This window comes from Loxodonta africana, chromosome 27 (assembly GCF_030014295.1).
Source record: "Loxodonta africana isolate mLoxAfr1 chromosome 27, mLoxAfr1.hap2, whole genome shotgun sequence".
In the NCBI taxonomy this organism is placed as follows: domain Eukaryota; kingdom Metazoa; phylum Chordata; class Mammalia; order Proboscidea; family Elephantidae; genus Loxodonta; species Loxodonta africana.
In genome coordinates, this window is record NC_087368.1 from 26,199,505 (window position 1) to 26,220,052 (window position 20,548).

Genomic DNA, 20,548 nt, shown 5'->3' on the forward strand with positions numbered 1-20,548 from the left:
TTTGCAAATTTTAAGGTTATTCACAAATGAGTTGAGTATGACATCAACCCTGAATAACCCTGGTGAGGAAATAAACAGTATTTCAAGTGAAACCAATTTTAGTTGTTTACATGATAAACAGCAACGACCAGGGAGGAAACATCACTCTGAGGATATGAATCGTGGTTTTTCTTTAACGATATTGCAAATTCTTCAATGATATTGCAGGAATCCTCCCCATAATAGAAGAAAATAAGCAATTTTCAGTCTGAAATAGAAAAGAGGGTGGAGATTCGAGCCTTATAAACTTGGGTTTAAATCCCAGTTCCTCATTTAGTTGCTTCTGGCTTTGGACAAGTCACTGAACACTTCTGGCCTCTCAGTTCTTATCAGTAAAATGGAAATCCTTCATACTAACTTTACAGGGAAATAATGCAAAGAATGCATTGGGTGTAGGTAGCTCTTCACTTAGTGGTAGCTGTGAGTACTATGGTGCCAGATATATAATACAAGATAATAGTACTGCTATCCTCCAAGCTGAGCACTTAACTTGCATTAAACATTATTTAATTATGTAAACAGCCCTATAAAGAAATACCATTAATTCCATTTCACAGATGACAAAACGGAGGCTTAAAGGTATATGGTAATTTACCAAGTTACAGAGAAGACAACTAGTAAAGTCAAACAGCTTTGTTGGTAAGTAGCTTAAAACAATGCTTCTCAAAATTGATGTGCACAAGAATTTCCTGAAGGTTGTATTAAAATCCTGATTCAGATTCTGTAGGCCTGAGATTCTGCAATTCTAACAAGAATTTAGGGGATACTGACACAGCTGATCTGCGGACAATAGCAAAGATTATTTTCATGGTGGTTTTTTTGTATGGAATCCTGGTGCAGTGGTGAAGAGTTCACCTGCTAATCACAAAGGTTCACAGTTCGAATCCACCAGCCCTCTTGGAAACCCTATAGGGCATTCCTGCTCTGCTCTATAGAGTCATTATGAGTCGGAATCGACTCAACATCATGAGATTTGGTTTCGGCTTTAGTTGAGAAGTATGAAAACAATTGTGTTTCTCTCTGCCCTATGGCTCACCTTTAGAGGGAACACGATAACTTGTTCAGATTAACTAGTCTCCCCACCCCCCAACCACCACCACCATGATTACAAAAATGCCAACAAAATGCCAATGTTTAGAACCTCAATGAAGCTACCATCATTCATAGATCCAACTTGGAAAAACAGGTAAATGCTGTATGTTTTTGTGAATTTAAATACTTATAAACTCCTCATATAATTCAAAAAGTCAGAGTACACTCATCATTTTACCTCTCAGTAGGTGAACATAGCTCCCTCAGACGCCACAACTATTGGCATCCATTTTTTACAAGTTTGGTTTTGTGTTAATGAAATTCATGAGAGTCCTAATTTTACCCATCAGAGACCTTGTGATCCTAGAGAAGATATACACCTGAAAATACAACTAATTTCCCCTGAGTCACATAACTCTCTAAAAAACCCAACAGATTAGAAATTCTGCTGGCTCTTTCTGGCAGTAATGAAACAATATGATGAAAATCAAAGGGAGAATCTTTAAATTGTCAGCTTTAATAATGTGTCATGGTTATTGCAGCTAACACATGGTCTGTTTGAGAGAGTAAGGAAATCTTATCTTCTGGGCAGGGAAGCAGAGAGGATCTTGGCTGGCTAGAAGGAGTGGAAATTGGTAAAATCTTTCCGTGACAATCTAGCAATTGATATAAATAAACCTGATAATGTGCATAGGTTCTATTTCTAAAAATTCATCATAACGTACAACTGAAAGGGGTTCACAAATATTTATTCATTACGCATTTTCACAATTTATTAATTAAGCATTAATTTATTCATTTATACATAGTATGCATTGGGGCCTACTATTTGCTTTGTACCCTTCAGGGAGGTTGTCACCAAATTCATACTCATTATAACCAAAATAGAGAAATAATCAAAATACCTATTAGTTATGTAAATTAAGGTATATAACTCAAATGATCATTAAGTCATTAAAAAGGCTAATAAAGATAAATATTTATTGACATGGGATAAGGACAATAATTAAACTTATCATATATATGTGTATATATTGCATTGTGCCGCATTGTGTTATATTCCAGACACTGACTGGACTATGTGCTTTCCGTAGTCTCTTACTGAATTCTCACAATTCTTTGCATTCTATACTTTTATTCTTCCCACTTAACAGATAAGAAAACTGAGGCACAAAAAGTCTAAGTTCAAGATTATATACTGAATAAATGATATATCTAAGATACAAATCTAGCCTAGGCCTCTAATCCATATATTGTACTACAGACATACTATGACATTGAATGTATATTGTTTAGTGAAAAGAAAAAAAAATCAAATTATGAACAAAATTTTTTTAAGTTATGGCAAGAAGAAAAAAATTAATATTATGAAGTGCTTTTCCCTGGGATGGAAATATGAGTGCTTTAATTTTCTTCTTTTTAGCTAATTATTTTTCCTAACATAAATCAAATCCGTGATCCCTAGACCACTCACCTGGCTATTGAACTAATTGTAATTAAGAAAAAGGATTTTTCTACTGAAAGAAAGGATCATTTATAAATAAACTCTCATCAAACCTCTGATGACTCTGATATCGAGTTTATAAAAAGACCAAATAGTGTTTGCAGCAAATCTGCTCTCTTTTGGTAAGGAGAGTGGACTAGTAGACATAAGTGAGTTCTAGAAGACAGAAGAGGTAGGTACAGTGGATGGATACTATCCTCCTCGTAGTGTTCGCTCCTCTATTGCAAAGCATGAAAGACTATAAAACTTGCATTTCCAAAACTACCCTGCAGCTAACATCCAGATTTGACTCTGGTACCTTCAATCAGATTCACTTGGTGAAGAAACGGATTCAGAATATAAGTTAAAGGAGGATGGAGTCAGTAGATGGAAGGAATCCATTATCACAGGCATGCATGTTCTAGCCTCACCTTCCTGATTCCCAAGTAATGACTGCAATGATGATATCCGGCACCCAGAATTTATCACAATGGCTTCCTGACTCACCAGCTTCCTAATTATAACAAAGGTGGGTCGATTTTGAAGCGTTTTTCTAGGAGTTGTTTATGGAAGCCCAGCCTAAACCCTGCTCCTCTAGCCCTTGGAATGACATGATAATCATTTGATTCCTGATTTAAATCCCTTTCTGTTTAAAATGGAGTTGCTTCTGTTATCTGAAAGTAAACCCTTACCACTATAGTATGTGGTACCAACGGTGGTTATAAGCAACAGGCACTCAAGGCTGAGAATCCTGGATTGCTCAGTGGACCTGTTTCAGGGAGTGGTTACAGTTAGAGGATAGGACACTAGCAGTCTAGAGGGAGGAAACATATCCTTCAATCATCAACTGTGGTCATCTGGAGTAAAGTAAATATTAAAGTCATGCCTTTGGTGGACAATGTGGCAGCCACCACAAAACATTAAGATAAACATGAGAAATACAGAAACCATGACTGACTGATTCCAACTACCCATAAAAAGAAAAAAAAACTTGCCTTGGAGTTGATTCTGACCCATAGTGGCCCTGTAGGACAGAGCAGAGCTTCCCCACAGGGTTTCCAAGGAGCAGCTGGTGGATTCAAATTGCCAACCTTTTGGTTAGCAACCAAGCTCTCAACCCCTGCACCATCAGAGCTCCCATTCTAACTACAGTAGAGCTTAAAAATAGAATGCGAGAGGACTTTAAATTCTCAGCCCCTGGTGCTGGCAGATAGACAATCAAGAGGTTTCTCTGAGTGCCTTAACAGAAGCACACACTGCTCATATTTGTTGCTAATGTACTATATAAATTTAATTTGTGGCTTCACAGATAAATTCCATGAATCAGGAGGTACTTATTGGGAAAAATAGGACTCTAAGAATTGGATTGGTAGTATCCAAGAAAATGCGAAATACTCCAAGTACGTCAAACTCCAAAATTCCCTAAGCCTCCCAGACTGAAAAGAAGGCGCTTCTTCCCTGTCCAACAGGTCTGTTCTGCCCTGCCGTAATGGCCAGACCTGAAGTGGTAATGTTGCAAGGAGATGCCAAACCTCATGTCCTATGTCACCAAACCTTAACCAATATCAAGTTTCATCATTCCATGAGAACTGATTAAAAGCCAAATCCCAGGAGAAAGATTACATGAAAAGAAAAGAAAAAAAAAACATAAAATTGGCCTAATTACATTGACATGTACCAGGTAAATATGGGTGGGAATGGGTTATGAACTTGCCAAGCCAGGGAGAAAAAGCACACAATTTTATATTTGTCTGAATTTTTCAGTAGGAATCCAATAGAGATTCTGGGTTCAGTGTGCTTCCTTAAGTGACTGAGAGTGTTCTAGTTGTTTGTTCTGGAGAGTAGATAAAACTTGATTGAGCTCGCTGGCAATCTACTAAATTGAGATACCAGATACCCCTTTGTAGAGTAAAAAAAAAAGTAAGAAACTCAAAGATTTATGGGGGTAAGAAGTTTGAAATAAATTTATCAAGAGCTACCAACTAACCTGTCCCCAACTCTGAGAAATACATCAACAGGGAGAATGTAAGCCTCCTTACAAAGTGATTTAGTCGTTGAGCTCTCAGGTTGCTGCCATTGAAATGAACTCCCTGATTTCTTTGGGGATGATGAGACCCTGGAGTGGCAAAGACCAGGGAGCAGAACATAATAGCCAGAGGTGACATGAGCATAGACAGTCTGCTACCCAATAGGAATGGAGTGGTGGTTGGGATTTATGGAACTATAAGGATGTTTGACAGTGGTTGTTTGATCAAGAGACCCTTAGGACCAAAATAAATAGGCATCCCACCAAGGTCCTTCTTGATCTACATAACCCAAACTCCACATTCTGGTGTACAGAGACAGACTTAAAGTAAACTCTAGAGAGTAATAGCAACTCACTCAGTTCTCAGATTTGAGGCAGTTCACAGATTAGAGCCCTGTGGCGGGGAGAAGAGCTTGGGTATCCTAAGAGAAGAGCACTGAGGTAACACCACAAGCACGTGTCTAATCTTCCTTGTGGAAATCCCCAGAGGGACTTGGGACCATTTACTAGGTTCTCTTCATATCAAAGTCTGCAAGAGAGGAGGTAATTTATTTGAGAAGTGATCCCTAGAAACACTTCCTATAAGGGGGTGGGGAAAGTGAGAATGGCAAAGAGGAAAAGTAGCTAATGGGTAAGTTATCAAGATCTCCAATGTAGCAATGTGGGCTCAGCTTTGCCAGGAACTCTGAGATGTGTATAGATGCCTTCCATAATTGTCTCTCCACAGAACGGGAGACTGGGACATTTATCCACTGTCTCCCATTTGCCATTAGTTGGTTGGGGGTTGCTTCTGGGGCAATAACTTCTATTTCCAGAATGCCCCTGCACCAAGCCTGTGTGGGCTCTTGGGACTTCAGAGAAATTCAGAGACAGAATAGCAAAGAAACACATAGCAGGCACTTCAAGTGGGACACTGAGTGTGCATAGAACCACCTACGCAGGCTGAGATCAGCAGAAAGCTGGGATTAGGTGACACGGAACCCTAAAAACTTCTGTTTCTGTGACAGTACATTGGTAAAAAGGGAAATGCCCAGAAATACCCAGATTTGAGAGATTGTTAAACATTGGATCTGAGCTAATGTTAATTTCCAGGATCTTAGAACAGAATACCACTGTGGCCCACTAAATACCACTGTGGCCCACTAGTCATAGTGGGGGTTTCTGGGGGCTTTGCGATAAGGGGAGTTTTGACCTGAGTTTGTCTCACAGTGGAATCAGTTGGTCCCTAAATCCACTGGGAGATTCTCTCTCAGTTCTTGAGTACATAGTGAGAACAGATGTACTCAGAAACTCTCGGGCCCCACATTGGTTTCCTGACTTATGGACTATGGGCTCTCTTGCAGAAAGGACCAAGCTCCCCTCCACCAACATAGGAAGCCAAGAGCAATACTGTGTACAGGGGGATCTCAGAGATGAGTTTCACCATGAAAAATCTGAGTGATGTGGGAGTGTTCATCCTTATAAACCAAAAACCAAACACATTCCCATTGAGTTGATTCCAACTCAAAGTGACCCAGAATAGAACTGTGGCTAGTGGATTTGAACTGCTGACCTTTTGGCTAGCAGCTGAGCTCTTAACCACTGCATCCCTATTTAACTAATCTGTTTGGCTTGGGCAATAGACAGAAGAACTACCTCAGGCAGGAGATGGAGGTTAACAACAGCAGTGATAAGTCATGTTGACAGTACAGGCCACCTGATATGATGGGATGAGAATGGTACTTCATCTCTGCAGTTTCCTTCCCAAAATCCCATAACCCCAATCTGATCATAGAAAAAACATCAGACAAATTTCAATTCAGGAACATTCTAAAAATAACTGACCGACACACCGCAAAACTGTCAAGGTCACTAAAAACAAGGGATGTCTGAAAACTGATACAGAAAAGAGAAGCCTGAGGAGATGTGATGATTAAATAAAATGCAGTATCCCGGATCAGATGCTGGAGCAGAAAAAGGGCAAGAGGTAAATAACTAAAGAAATCTGAATAAAGGATGGCCTTTAGATATTAATAATGTACCATCATCGGTTCATTAATTATAACAAATGTACCATACAAACGTCAGAGGTTAATAATAGGGGCAACTGAGTGTGAGGTAAAGGAGAATTCTCTATACTATCTTCATAATTTTTCTGCAAATCAAAAACTATTCTAAAATAGAAGTCTTTATCTAAAAAAAAGTTGAATCTATGAAAATAGCTTAACATAGTTTAATTGAATGGTGACACCAATTATCACTGCTGTCCCAAGGATGGTCTCTTTAGTGGAGCAAATCAGCACTATTTCAGCATAGATGAATGTGATTTTTTCCTATCCCAATAAGCAGTTGTTGTTCTTGTCGCTGTTTTGAAGCTTACAACATGGAAAGAAGGATTTTTATGGATGTTAAGTGCCCCGGAAAGTAGGTTCACTCAAAACCTGCTTTTTCAATACAGGAGCCATGTATTATTTGGTAAGTAAAAATATATATTTATTATATTAAATTATATTTTACTATAAACATATACATTTAAATAATAAAAAAATAATTTTCTAAAAACTTAAGAATGAAAAATGAGATTGCATTCTAAAAAGCTAGACTTCCCAGAATCCCTTGCAGCTAAGTTTCCAGGTATTATTCAAGTTTAACCAATAAGATGCCCCCATGTAAATCTGAAGTCAGAAATGAGGTAAGCTGAGAGGGAAGTCAATGGCATGCAAAGTCTCTATTTCACTGATGTGGAGCTCATAGGCATGGCTGGGCTCTGAACTGGTGGCAGCCACCTTACCCACGGATCTCAGCTAACATGGTATGTACCTGTGGAAGTCTGGCAAAGGCTTCCTGGTCCCCAGATCACAGCAAAGACTACATGGTACCAGAAGCGGCATGGGCTTCCTGAGTATAGTGGGGGTACAACTGACCCCCTGCGTCAAACCAGCTCTGTGCTACTTTCTGGGAGTTGATCCTGTCATTTTGTAACATCAAATTCCCTGTATTCAATCATTTCCTTCTTAAAATGCTAGTTTCTGTTATCTTCAGCTGAGTGTTGATGAATATAAGGACCAGGGAAAAGGCCATAAATAACTTCAAATCTGTCTTGGAAGAAGTACAGCCAGAATGCTTCTTAAAAGCAAGGATAGCAAGACTTTGTCTCAGGTACTTTAGACATGTTATCTAGAGGGACCAGTCCTTGGAGAAGGACATCATTCTTGGTAAAGTAGAGGGTCACAAAAAAAGAGGAAGATCCTCAGTGAGATGGATTGACACTGTGGCTGCAACAATGGGCTCAAGCATAACAATGATAGTGAGGATGGCACAGTACAGTACTGGGCAGTGTTTCCTTCTCTTGTACATAGGGTCACTATGAGTCGGAACTGACTCAACAGCACCTAATGACACCAACAACAGGACCTCATACTGCCCACTAAACACTCAGAAATAATTTTAACTTTTGCAAAGCAGTATGGTCTCTACCATTTCTTGAAAAATTGTGTTCTTGGTGTATCTTGTTCCTCTTTTTTTTTAATAGAGACATCAACGAAGCTATTTTTCTACTGTAAGAGAACGGTGCGTAAACACGGTGTTACATGGCATCTGACCCTTGGCTTTAGTTTGGGGCATGTGTAGGGCACGGTGTACACCGTGGAAAACATGCAATGGAGCCCTGAGATGCTCTGCCATTAGAGGGTAAGGGCGCAGAAGAGGATGTGGGAAAGCAGATGAAAGGTCATTGCCCAGACTACATCATACACAGCGTAACATCTTTCCCAGGGCCACGGTGTTTTCTTGTACACAGTAGGATCCTTTCATTTAACAGTGAATATGTCATTGCATGGAGTCCCTGGGTGGTACAAAGGGCTAACATGCTCAGCTGCAAACCAAAATGTTGGAGATTCGAGTTCACCCAGAGGTAAGAAAGACCTGGCAATCTAATTCCGAAAAATCAACCATCGAAAGCCCTGGGGAGCACAGATCTACTCCGACACACATGGGGTCACCATGAGTTGGAATAGACTCCCTGGCAACTGGTATGCCGTGGCACTGGATGAGGCAGTAAAGCAGAATTCATAAACTGATATCCTATACGCTGGACCCACCCCTCCAAATAATTTTGTTTGGTCAAAATCATGTTTAAGAGACTTATGTCAACCCTGCAAATTGAAAGTATATTAAAAATTTTGGATTTCTAGTTTTTCTTGAAAAATCAGAAATCTGATATTGGATATACCTTCCCACTTAGCAACAATCAGCTGGAGCTGAAACTCAGGTGCTCCTTCCTGTCACCCTCATGTTCATCTTTATTAAGCACATCATATTGGGCTCGCTTTGTCCCTGCTCACTTTTCTACCCCGATGGTCTCTGTGGGGAGAGACTGTTTCTTTTACATCTGAACCCCTCCCCTCCATCTTTAACTAACAGCAGTTTATATATGTAATACGGTTGCCATCAAGTCAATTCCGACTCAGGGAGACCTCATGTGTATCCGAGCAGAATTGTGCTCCATAGGGTTTTCAGTGACTGAATTTTTGGAAGTAGAATGCCAGGCCTTTCTTTTGAGGTACCTCTGGGTGGACTCAAATCTCCAACCTTTAGGCTAGCAGCTGAGCACATTAACAGTTTGCACCAGCCAGGGTCTCCTTACAAAATATATACCCTTTTAAATTGCTAATAAGTGTTTATTGAATGAGTGCATGAAAAAAATAGGAAGTCAAATGATTCACTGTTATCATTTTTTAAATAACATTTATTGAATGTCTATTCAATACCAGGCACTATGCTGGGAGCTTTTCCCACACCATTTCATTGTACAGTACACACAGTAGGAGTGGTACAAAGTGGTCAGGATAACCAGAGACAGAAAATTCACATGGGTGAGACTCCTTCATAGATGGTGTGAGATTTCAGCTGATCTTTGAAGGAAGGGCAAGATTTTCATAGGTGAGGTGGGCAAGGGGGCAGGGCACTAGACTAGCAAGGAAAATAAGACACCAGTACAAGGCACAACTGAAGAACGACAACAGACCAGTTGCTATAACAAAGAGCCCAGAATAGACAAAGCTGAAAGCTAAACATTACAGCGAAGTAAATTAAAGGCTTGTCTCCAAAGTTCTGATGTGATCCTATGCATACTAGATGCCATTTAAGTGGAAGTGATGACAGGTGGGGTAGAAAGATTCAGCTAAGGACAATATGAGGAAAGGATTATAGATGGAAACAGGTGTGACCTGTAAACACAGGTGGTTTTCTCAAGTGTACACGTATATTGAAACTCACCAAATTGTACACTCAAAATATGTGCAGTTTATCATATTTTAGTTATACCTCAGTAAAGCTGAAAAAGAGTAGGTGGGCCTTCATGTATATCTAACATTCTAAAGGCAGCACTATCGCAATGGCACAAAGGCATTTATTACAAAACTAAAGCAAGGCTCCTTGCTGGGAGCTTCATCCAAGCTGTTTCTATTAGTCAGCACAGTAACACTGTAAGTTATACATTGTCATCCCTACTTCCAGGAAATGAGACTCAGATACTACCTCCAAATATCACAGAGTTAGAGAGAAAGGTTAGATTTGAACTTGGGCCTACCTTTCTGCAAAGCCCTGATAATCCAAGCGACTTCACAAGTGGTGGACTCTGGCGTAGAACCTAGAACTAGATCTATTCTTAATCCCAGTGACAGTACCGGGGCATATTGGTGGGCAAATCCTAAGTTCAAATTCCAAACTAAAACAAACCAAACCCACTTCTATGAGTTGATACCAACTCATAGCAACCCCATAGGCTTTCCAATGCAGTAATCTTTACAGAAGCAGACTGCCACATCTTTCTCCCAAGGAGCCCTTGGTGGTTTTGAACCATCAACCTTTTGGTTAGCAGTCAAGCACTTTAACCAGTGTGCCTCCAAGGCTCCTTTAAGTTCAAATTAAAGACTTAGAAAAATTAACCCCGAAAACGGTTTTACATTTTTTTGCAGATTTATCTCGTCTGAAGACATTTTTAAACTGACTGCAATTTAGAAAGAAGGAAGGAGGGGAGGCAGGCAAGGAGGTGGGGAAGATAACGGCCATAGCTCTCTAGATTTTTATACCCTATTCATACAAGTATGGGGATTCTCCGTTAAACATTTTAGCCCATCCATGTATCGTGAACACCACCAACTTCACCAATGAAATCTCACTTCCAGCACCCATTATGCTACTTAATAAGGCAGCAATTTCACCAGGGAAAACTCATTTCTAAGAGTCAGGATGTCAGTTAGCAATGCCACTGGTGTTGATCAGAAAGGAAGATAGCTGAACTGAGTGTGGACTTTCTAATAAAAATGCTAATACCCCTCTTAGAGTATGAATTCCTTTTTAGGGAACTGATAATCCTGGAAATGTAGCTAAAATGCATACCTACCATCTCATTGCCCATCCTGAAGTATTTTTTAAATAATAAAAAGCGTTCAGTGCAAATTTTGATTTCTCTAAATTAAAAGGTGTCATTTTTTATTAAAAAAATGTGAAACTCATTGAATAACCCTGAGTATCACTTACCATCACTGAGTTATAGAAGTTAATTTAGATAGAAACTCATTGCCTTCAAGATGATTCTGACTCATAGCGACCCTGCAGGACAGAGTAAAGCTGCCCCACAGAGAATTGAGGTAGAAGTCATTTTAATTACCTAGCTATGATAAGTGAAAACCTGGATTTGGTTTCCTGTCATGTCTAAATTTTAGAAAAGTTGACTCTTAACACTACGTCATTTGCCTTCAAGCGGTTCAAATCATTACAGTTGGTTGTGGTTAATTTGCGTACAAATCTTTAGCTTCTTGAGCCTTGCCTTTGAAAAGTTTTGTTGGTTTTAAGGTTGGCACCATCCTCCTAGAATTTTTCTCTAATAAACTTGAACTTCATTAGAGCAGATGAGAAATGTGCAATGGCATTGAAAATGTTTCTTAATGGGACTATTTTTAAGCTATCATTAGTCAAGTGTAATGCATTTCAAAATCATCACTTATTTCTCAATTATCTTTTAAAATCAGTATGCATTCCTTTTTTTTATTGAGAAGGCAATGATTGCTGGTTTTGCATTAAGAAAAATGGAGGCGTAGATATATTAAAGCAACTCTGGTTTTTCCACTGAAAAATGGGAAAATGAACATTGTGGTCTAATCTGGGATGTCATGTCTGGTATACGGTTTTGTCAAACATTAGGATGAGGACTGATAATATCCTCTTAGTAATTTTTGTTCATACTAGAAACTTCTTCCTTTTCCCCATGGTTAAGGTTCTATTTCCGGTACTTAATAAGCGTCTAGGAAGTGTCTGTTGTGCATAGGGTCGCTATGAGTCAGAACCAACTTGATGGCACCTAACAACAACAAGAAGGAAGTGTCTCAGAAAAGATTAAGGTTATTAATCTAAAATAATTTTACATCTGGAGCATTTATGCATGCAGCTATAGCATTTCTTCTTCACATGTGGGGTTAAAAAAATTTTTCTTAAGGTCACGAGCTACCAAATCAAACAGATAGCAAATTAATAGTAATCCTCATTTATGATAGGATTCTTGAGTCCTGACTTTGGCAGCACATGTACAATAGTGTTTTTATTATAATTCTTCTTAAAAAAATTCTCTCCTCTTACATAATTCATAAAACAGGGGAAATTAAAATGTGTCAAATTTTCAAATTTCTATTTTATTCTCTCTTGAGACCATGTGGTAGATGCCCAAGGTCACCAGAAGATTCCAGAGGATGGCATGAGTTCTTTTTAAATTAGCATCTCTCCCAGAAAGAAGATATGTCGGCTTCCATTGTCATCACTGTAAATGAGATATGGACAGTCAAGATGAGTTGTGCAGGAGCTGATAAAAGAAAGGAAAGATGGTCCAATTCTGAAACTGCTAAATAATTTATCGTGGGATGTACTTATGAGAGGCCAGTGTCGAAAATAACTTTCAGACATGTGATGAGAATATTGGCCAGAATTAAATTAATTTCTCAAAGAAAGAATAGCCCTATTTTGTCAATGTACAGTAATCTTATCTTCTCATAAAACTTTTACTGCAGGGAAAATTGTGTGCGTCATTGCTAACGTTCAACGTTTGCCCAGGAATTGAATGTGTATTTCACATTTTATGCAATCGCTTAGATGCGGGATGTCCTGGTGAACTTGTCAATGTACTGTAAATTGATCTTACCATCCATTTTTTACCATAATAAAAACTATGTATATTTTGGCTACTTTTCATTATTTGGCTGAGAACTGAATAAGTATTTCCTAAGCTATAGAGTTGTTCCATTTAGGAAGGTCATTTGTAACTCAGATTTTGCAAGGTTGTAAAAACATATACTTGATGTACTCGAGACACATATGACTGTGGAGTGCAGAGTGGAAGCTGAGAGAAAGTGAATGAGAATAAGTTTCCAGAGATTTTGGAAGCTCAAAGAGTTTCAGGGAAGAGCTCAGGCCTCGCCGCTGCCGTCTTTTAACAAGTAGAGGAAAAATTGTTCAGTAACCAGAGAAAGGACATAAGATTTGGATACTATCCTCCGTTAAATTGCACTTGGCTTCTCTCTTAACTTGCAGGTGAACACCATCTTCACCTTCCTGGATTTCAAATGTCACCAATGATTGCAGATAAAATGCCTTCTTGTGTTATATACTCTTCACCTTCCATCTCACCTTAAGGCATTAACTTATGCACCTGACAACTTTGATTTGCTGTATATAATATGGTATTGTCTGCCTGCCAATAAGCCTTATGGAACAAATTGTGCAAGATTTAATTTCTGTATGTCAAGAATTTCATGACTTAAGGAGGATCTATTTTACCTTCAGAGTAATAAGTACAGCTCAACCCACACCCAATAACATATGAGTGCTTTTTAATTTTATATTTGTATCTGGTAGATCTTTGCAGTTATATTCCTAGTGACCCCATAGGACAGAGTAGAACTGCCCCATAGGGTTTCCAAGGAGTGGCTCACAGATTCAAACTGCCAACTTTCTGGTTAACAGCCATAGCTCTTAATCACTATGCCACCAGGGCTTCTTATATTCAGTGGATATTTAAAATCAATCTCTGAAAAACATCAAGAAAGTTTTTAAAAACTATGTTAATTATTTAAATTGTTAAACTTTGACCACAACATTACTATCACTCCTAATATTTAAAAATAGGCCAATATTTATCTAGAAAATGTCTGTTGACCAATAAACCAACTAAAATCCAATGTATTAAAAATAATTTTGATTTTCCAGATTAATCAAAAAGACATCATCAGCAAGTGAAACTCATGTTTGTGTCTCTCCTGGGTGTTTTAGTTTTTTATTGCCAGTAAAATTTATCTAGTCTTTTTTGCTAACAGAACTAATTTTCAGGCAAATATAACAATTACTGAACCACTTCTTTCCTTGTATTTTCAGATAGCTATCTTGGAGACATCTGTACATCAAAATTCTACACCACCACTCCTGAAGTCCACCTTTCAGCCAAAGATTAGAAAGGCCCATAAAACAAACAATAATACATGTAAGGAACAGGCTTCTTAGTTCAATCAAGTATATAGGATCAAATGGGCGACACCTGCCCAAAAGCAAAGACGAGAAGGCAGAAGGGACAGGAAAACTGGAGGAACGGATACAGGGAACCCAGGGTTGAAAGGGAAAGGAGGAAAGTGTTGACACATTGTGGGGATTGCAAACAATGTCACAAAACAATTGGGGTATAAATTTTTTTAATGGGTAAATAGTTTGCACTGTAAACTTTCACCTAAAGCACAATAAAAAAAAAAAGATCTTTTTTTTTTTTTTTTACACTAGTTTGTCCTTTCCCATGTGGAATAATAATGTAAACCAGGATGTCTGCTCTTCACCTGGTATAAATCAGTGCATCAAAACTCATTCTAGGCCAGTACTTACTTTGAAACAATACCCATAAAAATATGTCCCTACTCTTTTGAATATGGTTAGAACAGGGATTAAGAGAAAGTGAATGCCTATAATATAAACATTAACCCCATCCCTAGTATCAATACAAATATCAATACTCACCAACATTTACTCTGTGTCGGGCAACTAAACCTATGGCCGTCGAGTCAATTCCAACTCATAACGACCCTATAGGACAGAGTAGAGCTGCCCCACAGAGCTTCCAAGGAGCGCCTGGTAGATTTGAACTGCCGACCATTTGGTTAGCAGCTGTAGCTCTTAACCACTACGTTACCAGGGCTTCTGTCAAGCAACTTGGCATGACGATTTCCATAAAGTATCTCTTTCCTGTGCCAAATAAACAAACCCTTTGCCGTCAAGTTGATTCTGAATCATAGTGACCCTATAGGAGAAAGTAGAACTGTCCCATAGAGTTTCCAAGGAGTACCTGGTGGATTCAAACTGCTGACCTTTTGGTTAGCAGCCATAGCTCTTAACCACTATGCCACAGGGTTTCCCTGTGGCAAATAGCCCTTACCATTTTCATTTTTGAGATAAAGAAATTAAATGGTGGCCCAATTCCCATAACTGGTAGGAGAGGAAGCTGATTTTGAGTCCACATCTGTCTGAACACAAAAGACAGACACTTCCCACTATACCACAGACAGTTTTCTACTGTGTAATATCGGAAATATCACCGTTCCTTTATTTTCATTTTAACATCTTTCCTTAGACTCTTAGCTTTTTCTTGCAGTGCATCCACTTTATATCAAGAATGAATAGCGTGTAAATATTTCTAGTTTAAAAGAAAAAAACTCTCACAAAGTTTCAGTAGTTTCAGGATATTCTAAAAAAAACAAAAAACTTTTATATACCCTGTTTTCATTTTTTCTTCTTTTACTTGAGATTTCTTTACTCTTTGCTACCTTCTGATATTTCTCAGTCTGACTTTCACAGTCCCAGACATCTTTCTCATCATCTTGGCTCCAGTCCACTTCTTGATTATCATGGCAGTCCACTAGGTTTTGGGATTACCCAAGATACCGATGCTGTGTTTTTGTTTGTTTGTTCATTTTGCCCTGACCAGAGCTATGTTTGGTTTGACGTAAGAGATGTCTAATATTGCTTTTAAAAGACAGCTGCCAAATGTACATGTAACCCAGACATTGTTGAAATGCCCTCTTCCCTTTTCAAGGGGGAACCTCACTAATTTACCCTTGACCTTGATTAGAAGTTTGTCCTTTACCTGTCTTGCAAATGTCATTTCCGAGATGCTTCCCTAAGGTTGTGGGTCCCTCTGCCTTCTCCAACTTCCCTGTGGTCCTCTTTCTCGGCTAACAATCACCAGATGGAAGTCCGAGCCACAGTGTACTTGGTGAAGCTTAAGAGAGGACAGGGCAAACAAGCCCTCCTTCTTTGTAGTCTGTACAATCAGGTTCCATAAGCCCCTTTGGGCATTTGAAATTTCTTTACCGAAGGGGTCAAGCTATTTCAAAAATAAATAATAACATAAAAGTTTCAAATATAAGGTTGAAACCAATTTGGACTTTCTCTTGAGTCTTGGAAAGTGAAGTCTCCCAAGGAGGGATCTGCCGGTGAATGGGGGCCAGTGTGAGCATTAAGCTCAGGTTTGCAGCCCTCCGTCAAACCTCTCATACTGAAAACACCACTTTCCTCCAACCAGCAAAGTCCTTTTTTTTTTTTTTTCACTCCTGGAACCATTTTCTCTTCAATATTCCTACCAGGAAACTCAGCCTGAGCATTTCTCTAGCAAAAAAGAAATCTAGAAGGTAGGAGCATCATTTAAGAACAAACCGTTTTTTTTCCCTTCAGATACACTCCAATATAAGCCCATATGGAAAGAGGATTATTAGCAGGTACTTAACCTGACCTTGTTTTCTTTTCTCCTCTGCTCTAGCGCCCAACCAAAGTCACAACAAGCCCAGTTAGCCCTGAATGTCTGACTTTTGGTACCTGGGGAAGGGTGGTAAAAACTCGTAGTCTGGTTTAAATTCCTTTCATTCTGAGGTCCCCTTTTGATGGGTGTCAAGTACTGACAATTTTTTCTGCCCTGTCTTACATTTTAAAACTATATTTATATCCCACTTTAAAACTACATTTAGGTATACCATCTTTTCTGCTCAGAGTTGTTCAATTTTCTTTTTCTCCAACTCAAAAGCATCGACATTAAAAGAAGGGTTGCAAGCAGTTCATCCACTTTCCAATCACTTTCTTTGCACTACACAGTGTGTTTTATCCAAAAATCAGTGTTGGCTGAGAATACGTGAAAACATCAGGTTATACATTTACAACAGAACTGTATTAAGAATTACAAGGTGGAAATAATAAACGTTGAATACAAGAGGTATAAAGGCCAAGCAAAGATCATTTCTGGTTGATCTCAATATCTACCAGCATTTCAGTTTTAATAGAAATCAGACTTCGTTTACTAGAATTTCCTTTTTCAGTAAAAACATGATTATTAGCAGTGGCTGGGAGCTGTGTCATAGGAAGATCAAGAACCTAATTTAGACAACGGAGAAGAAAAGAAAAACAGAAGCCTGAAGAAAAGATAAATTTATAATATAGTTCACAGTTAGTGTCTAACTGAAAATGCCTGCTGGGGGTTGAATGTGGGGCCATTTGTTCCTCTACATCAAGTAATGTGCACTATTATGTATGTGTTTGTATGAGTCTTTCATTGACTCAGGAAGTCAGTGACTCCACAAATGTCTGTTGGGAGACAGTTGTGCTGAGTTGAGTGAGGTATAAACAATGTCCGAGACTCAGTCTAGTCTATGGCATCTTAGATGCTTTTCCAGTGGGGGACGTAAGGAAACTATAAATACGGTTCAGTGTATGAGTCAATGATATATGACTATCAGGTCATGATTCCCTTGTATGAGTGCTCTAATCTAAATCACAGCTACTCACGGAGTGGTTTGCAGATCCAAGCCTGTCGGGAAAGTGTTTGTTGCCAGGTATCTTAGCCATCTAGTGCTGCTATAACAGAAATACCACAAGTGGATGCCTTTAACAAAGAGAAGTTTATTCTCTCACAGTTCAGTAACCTAGAAGCCCGAATTCAGGGTCCCGGCTCCAGGGGAAGGCTTTCTCTGTCAGCCCTGGAGGAAGGTCCTCGTCTTCAGTCTTCCCTTGGTCTGGGAGCATCTCAGGTCAGTAACCTCAGGTCCAAAGGACACGCTCTGCTCCCAGCACTGCTTTCTTGGTGGTATGAAGTCCCCACGTCTCTCGGCTCGCTTCTCTCTTCTATGTCTCAAAAGAGGTTGGCTTTAAGACACTACCTAATCCTGTAGACCTCATCAGTATAACTGCTGCTAATCCATCTTATTATATCATAGTGATAAGATTTATAACATGTAGGGAAATCACATCAGAAGATAAAATGGAAGACAATCATACAAGGGAATCATGACCTAGCCAAGTGGACAGATATTTCCAGGGGACACTATTCAATCCATGACGCCAGGCCATGAGAAGGAAAGTACAGAATTTTCAAGTAATTGTGTAGAAATTTTTATAGCATTTGACGTTGTTGCAAAGTCCTACCTATGTGATCAGTGCTCTCAAATGTTGAATCTAATTGTAAAAATTGGTGGCATGTGCTATGTGCTATGTGTGCCTTTTAATTTTATTTTTTAGTACTTTATTTATTTGTATCAGTCTGAATGAATTGGAAGGAAAAATGCTGGTGCTTCATAGATAGTTTTAAAAACACTACGAAAAAACTACCTTAAAAATTCAGATTAGAGAGCATCTCCACCCATGGGTAAAAGAGAAGTTTTGGCATTCTGAAGGGGCCTCGGAAGTTAGCTAGAGTTTTAAGTGGTGGAAACAGGGCTATAGCATGTATTTTAGAAAAGAAAAATAACTGGAACTTAAGGTGTGCTTAAAATGCAGCAAGTAAATAAGTTTGGTTGGCTGCGATGGGATAGTCACAAAGATAACTTGAGAAGGTAGGTAAGGGATTGAGGCTAGAATATATAACTTTTTATTCAGAAAGATACATGGGTTTATCTTTTAGGTTTTTTTTTTAACAGCTGCGTTACCAGGGCAATGAAGTTTTATAAGCGTATGTATCTTTTAGCAGTATGCAAAATAGATTGGAAATGTCACTCCTAGAAACCAGAAGACCAATTAGAGAACCACTGTGAAAGCATGTAGGTAGGAGAACAAGGCTTGATGTTGGGGCAGTGAGATTTTGTCAATAGTTGATGAATGCAAGGCTCCCAGAAAGCTCTAATATGTCATCTCTTGTTTAGCACCACGCACAACGCTTGAGCCATAGGAGGCATCCAATACTCTTGCTTTGCTGAGCAAAAGAGAAGAGATAGAATTTAAATAAAGTTGGGGCATAAAAAAAAAGGAGAAGAACTAAAAGTGATTCTGAAGTTCCTGTGTGGTTTATCAGAAGAACTAGTAGATATCAGAAAATTTCTGATCTGAAATGAGGATGAGATGGGCTTAGTTTCACATAAGCTCAGTCAAAGTCATAAGTTACTTGAAATATGGCATTAGGAGGAGTGGAAATACAAGAGTCAACTGTACAGCCTTCAGTTTTGAGAGTATAACATGTACGTCTTTGCCATCTAGTGCTGCTATAACAGAAATACCACCAGTGGATGGCTTTAACAAAGAGAAAATTTATTTCTTCACAGTAAAGTAGGCTAAAAGTCCAAATTCAAGGTGTCAGCCCAAGGGGAAGTCTTTCTTTCTCTGTCATCCTTCTCACCTATCTTCCCCCAGACTAGGAGCTTCTCCATGCAAGGACCCTAGGTCCAAAGGAAGCGCACTGCTCCCAGCACTGCTTTCTTGGTGTTATGAGATCCCCCTGTCTCTCTGCTCACTTCTTTCTTTTATATCTCGAGACTGCCCAAGACACAATCCAGGATTGTAGATTGAGTCCTGCCTCACTAACACAACTGCTGCCCATCCTCCCTCATTCACATCATAGAGGCAGGATTTAGAACATATAGGAAGATCACACATTACCAGGAATCATGGCCCAGCCAAACTAATACACAGATTTTGGGGGGGACATAATTAAATCCATGACATTGTGTAAAGCAAAGACTTTAGGGAAAAGGATAGAATGCCCACTAGAGAGGAAAGAGGAGAACAAGAGCCCATCAGCAGGGAGTCTGAAAGACAGAATGACAACAGGACCTGCCATCAACCACATTTTGTGGGGATTCTGAAACCTCTAGAGGGGTGGCTACAAGATGACTGGTAAATTTTGAGAGAATTATTTTCTTAGTGTAGCAAGGGTTGGAACTGAGTTGGACCAGTTTACAGCAAGAATAGTGAGAAATGATAACCAGAGGTTAAAGGCCTATATTCTTTAAAAAATGTTGTGAAAAATGTAAAAATATGCCTGGGAAAGGAAAAGTTGGTAGGATTGAGTGAAGACTGGGAAGATGGAAGTAACGAAGCAGGTAACAGGGGATGTACAGATAGTTCCCAACTTACGTATTCGAGTTACAGCCAACTGCACTTACAACTGACTGTTCTGTTTTTTGTTTTGTTTTGTTTTATATCTCATCGTCAGTAATATGTACAACATCAAATGTTGCAATGCATAGTTCGCTAGTGTTATCGTTCTCCGATGTAATGTTTCCAACTCCTAGAAACAAAGATTGGACTTATAAAGATACTAAAAATAAAAGGCAATTATAAGAAACACTAAAAAAATGAGGCATTCGACTTACGTCCGAACCGACTTATGATGGAATCGTCAGAATAGAACCCTGTCGTAAGTTGGGGACTACCTGTATTTGAAAAGGGAAGCTAACTGAGGGAACCAGCCTATGGAAGAAGCAAGAAGGAAGAGACTCAGGGAAGAAGCAGAACCTGGGAAGCAAGGATTAAGAATGTGTTTCTGAGGAAGGAAGATGGGCAGAGAAGACAAGGGACCTTCTAGATCCTGGAAAATACAGACGAAAGCAGGGGTATTGGTAATTTCTGTCAAAATTATTTATGTGACTCAATTAGAGATTAAAGACTTGGCTCAGCTAATGTACATCAGGTTGTCCCAGCCAACC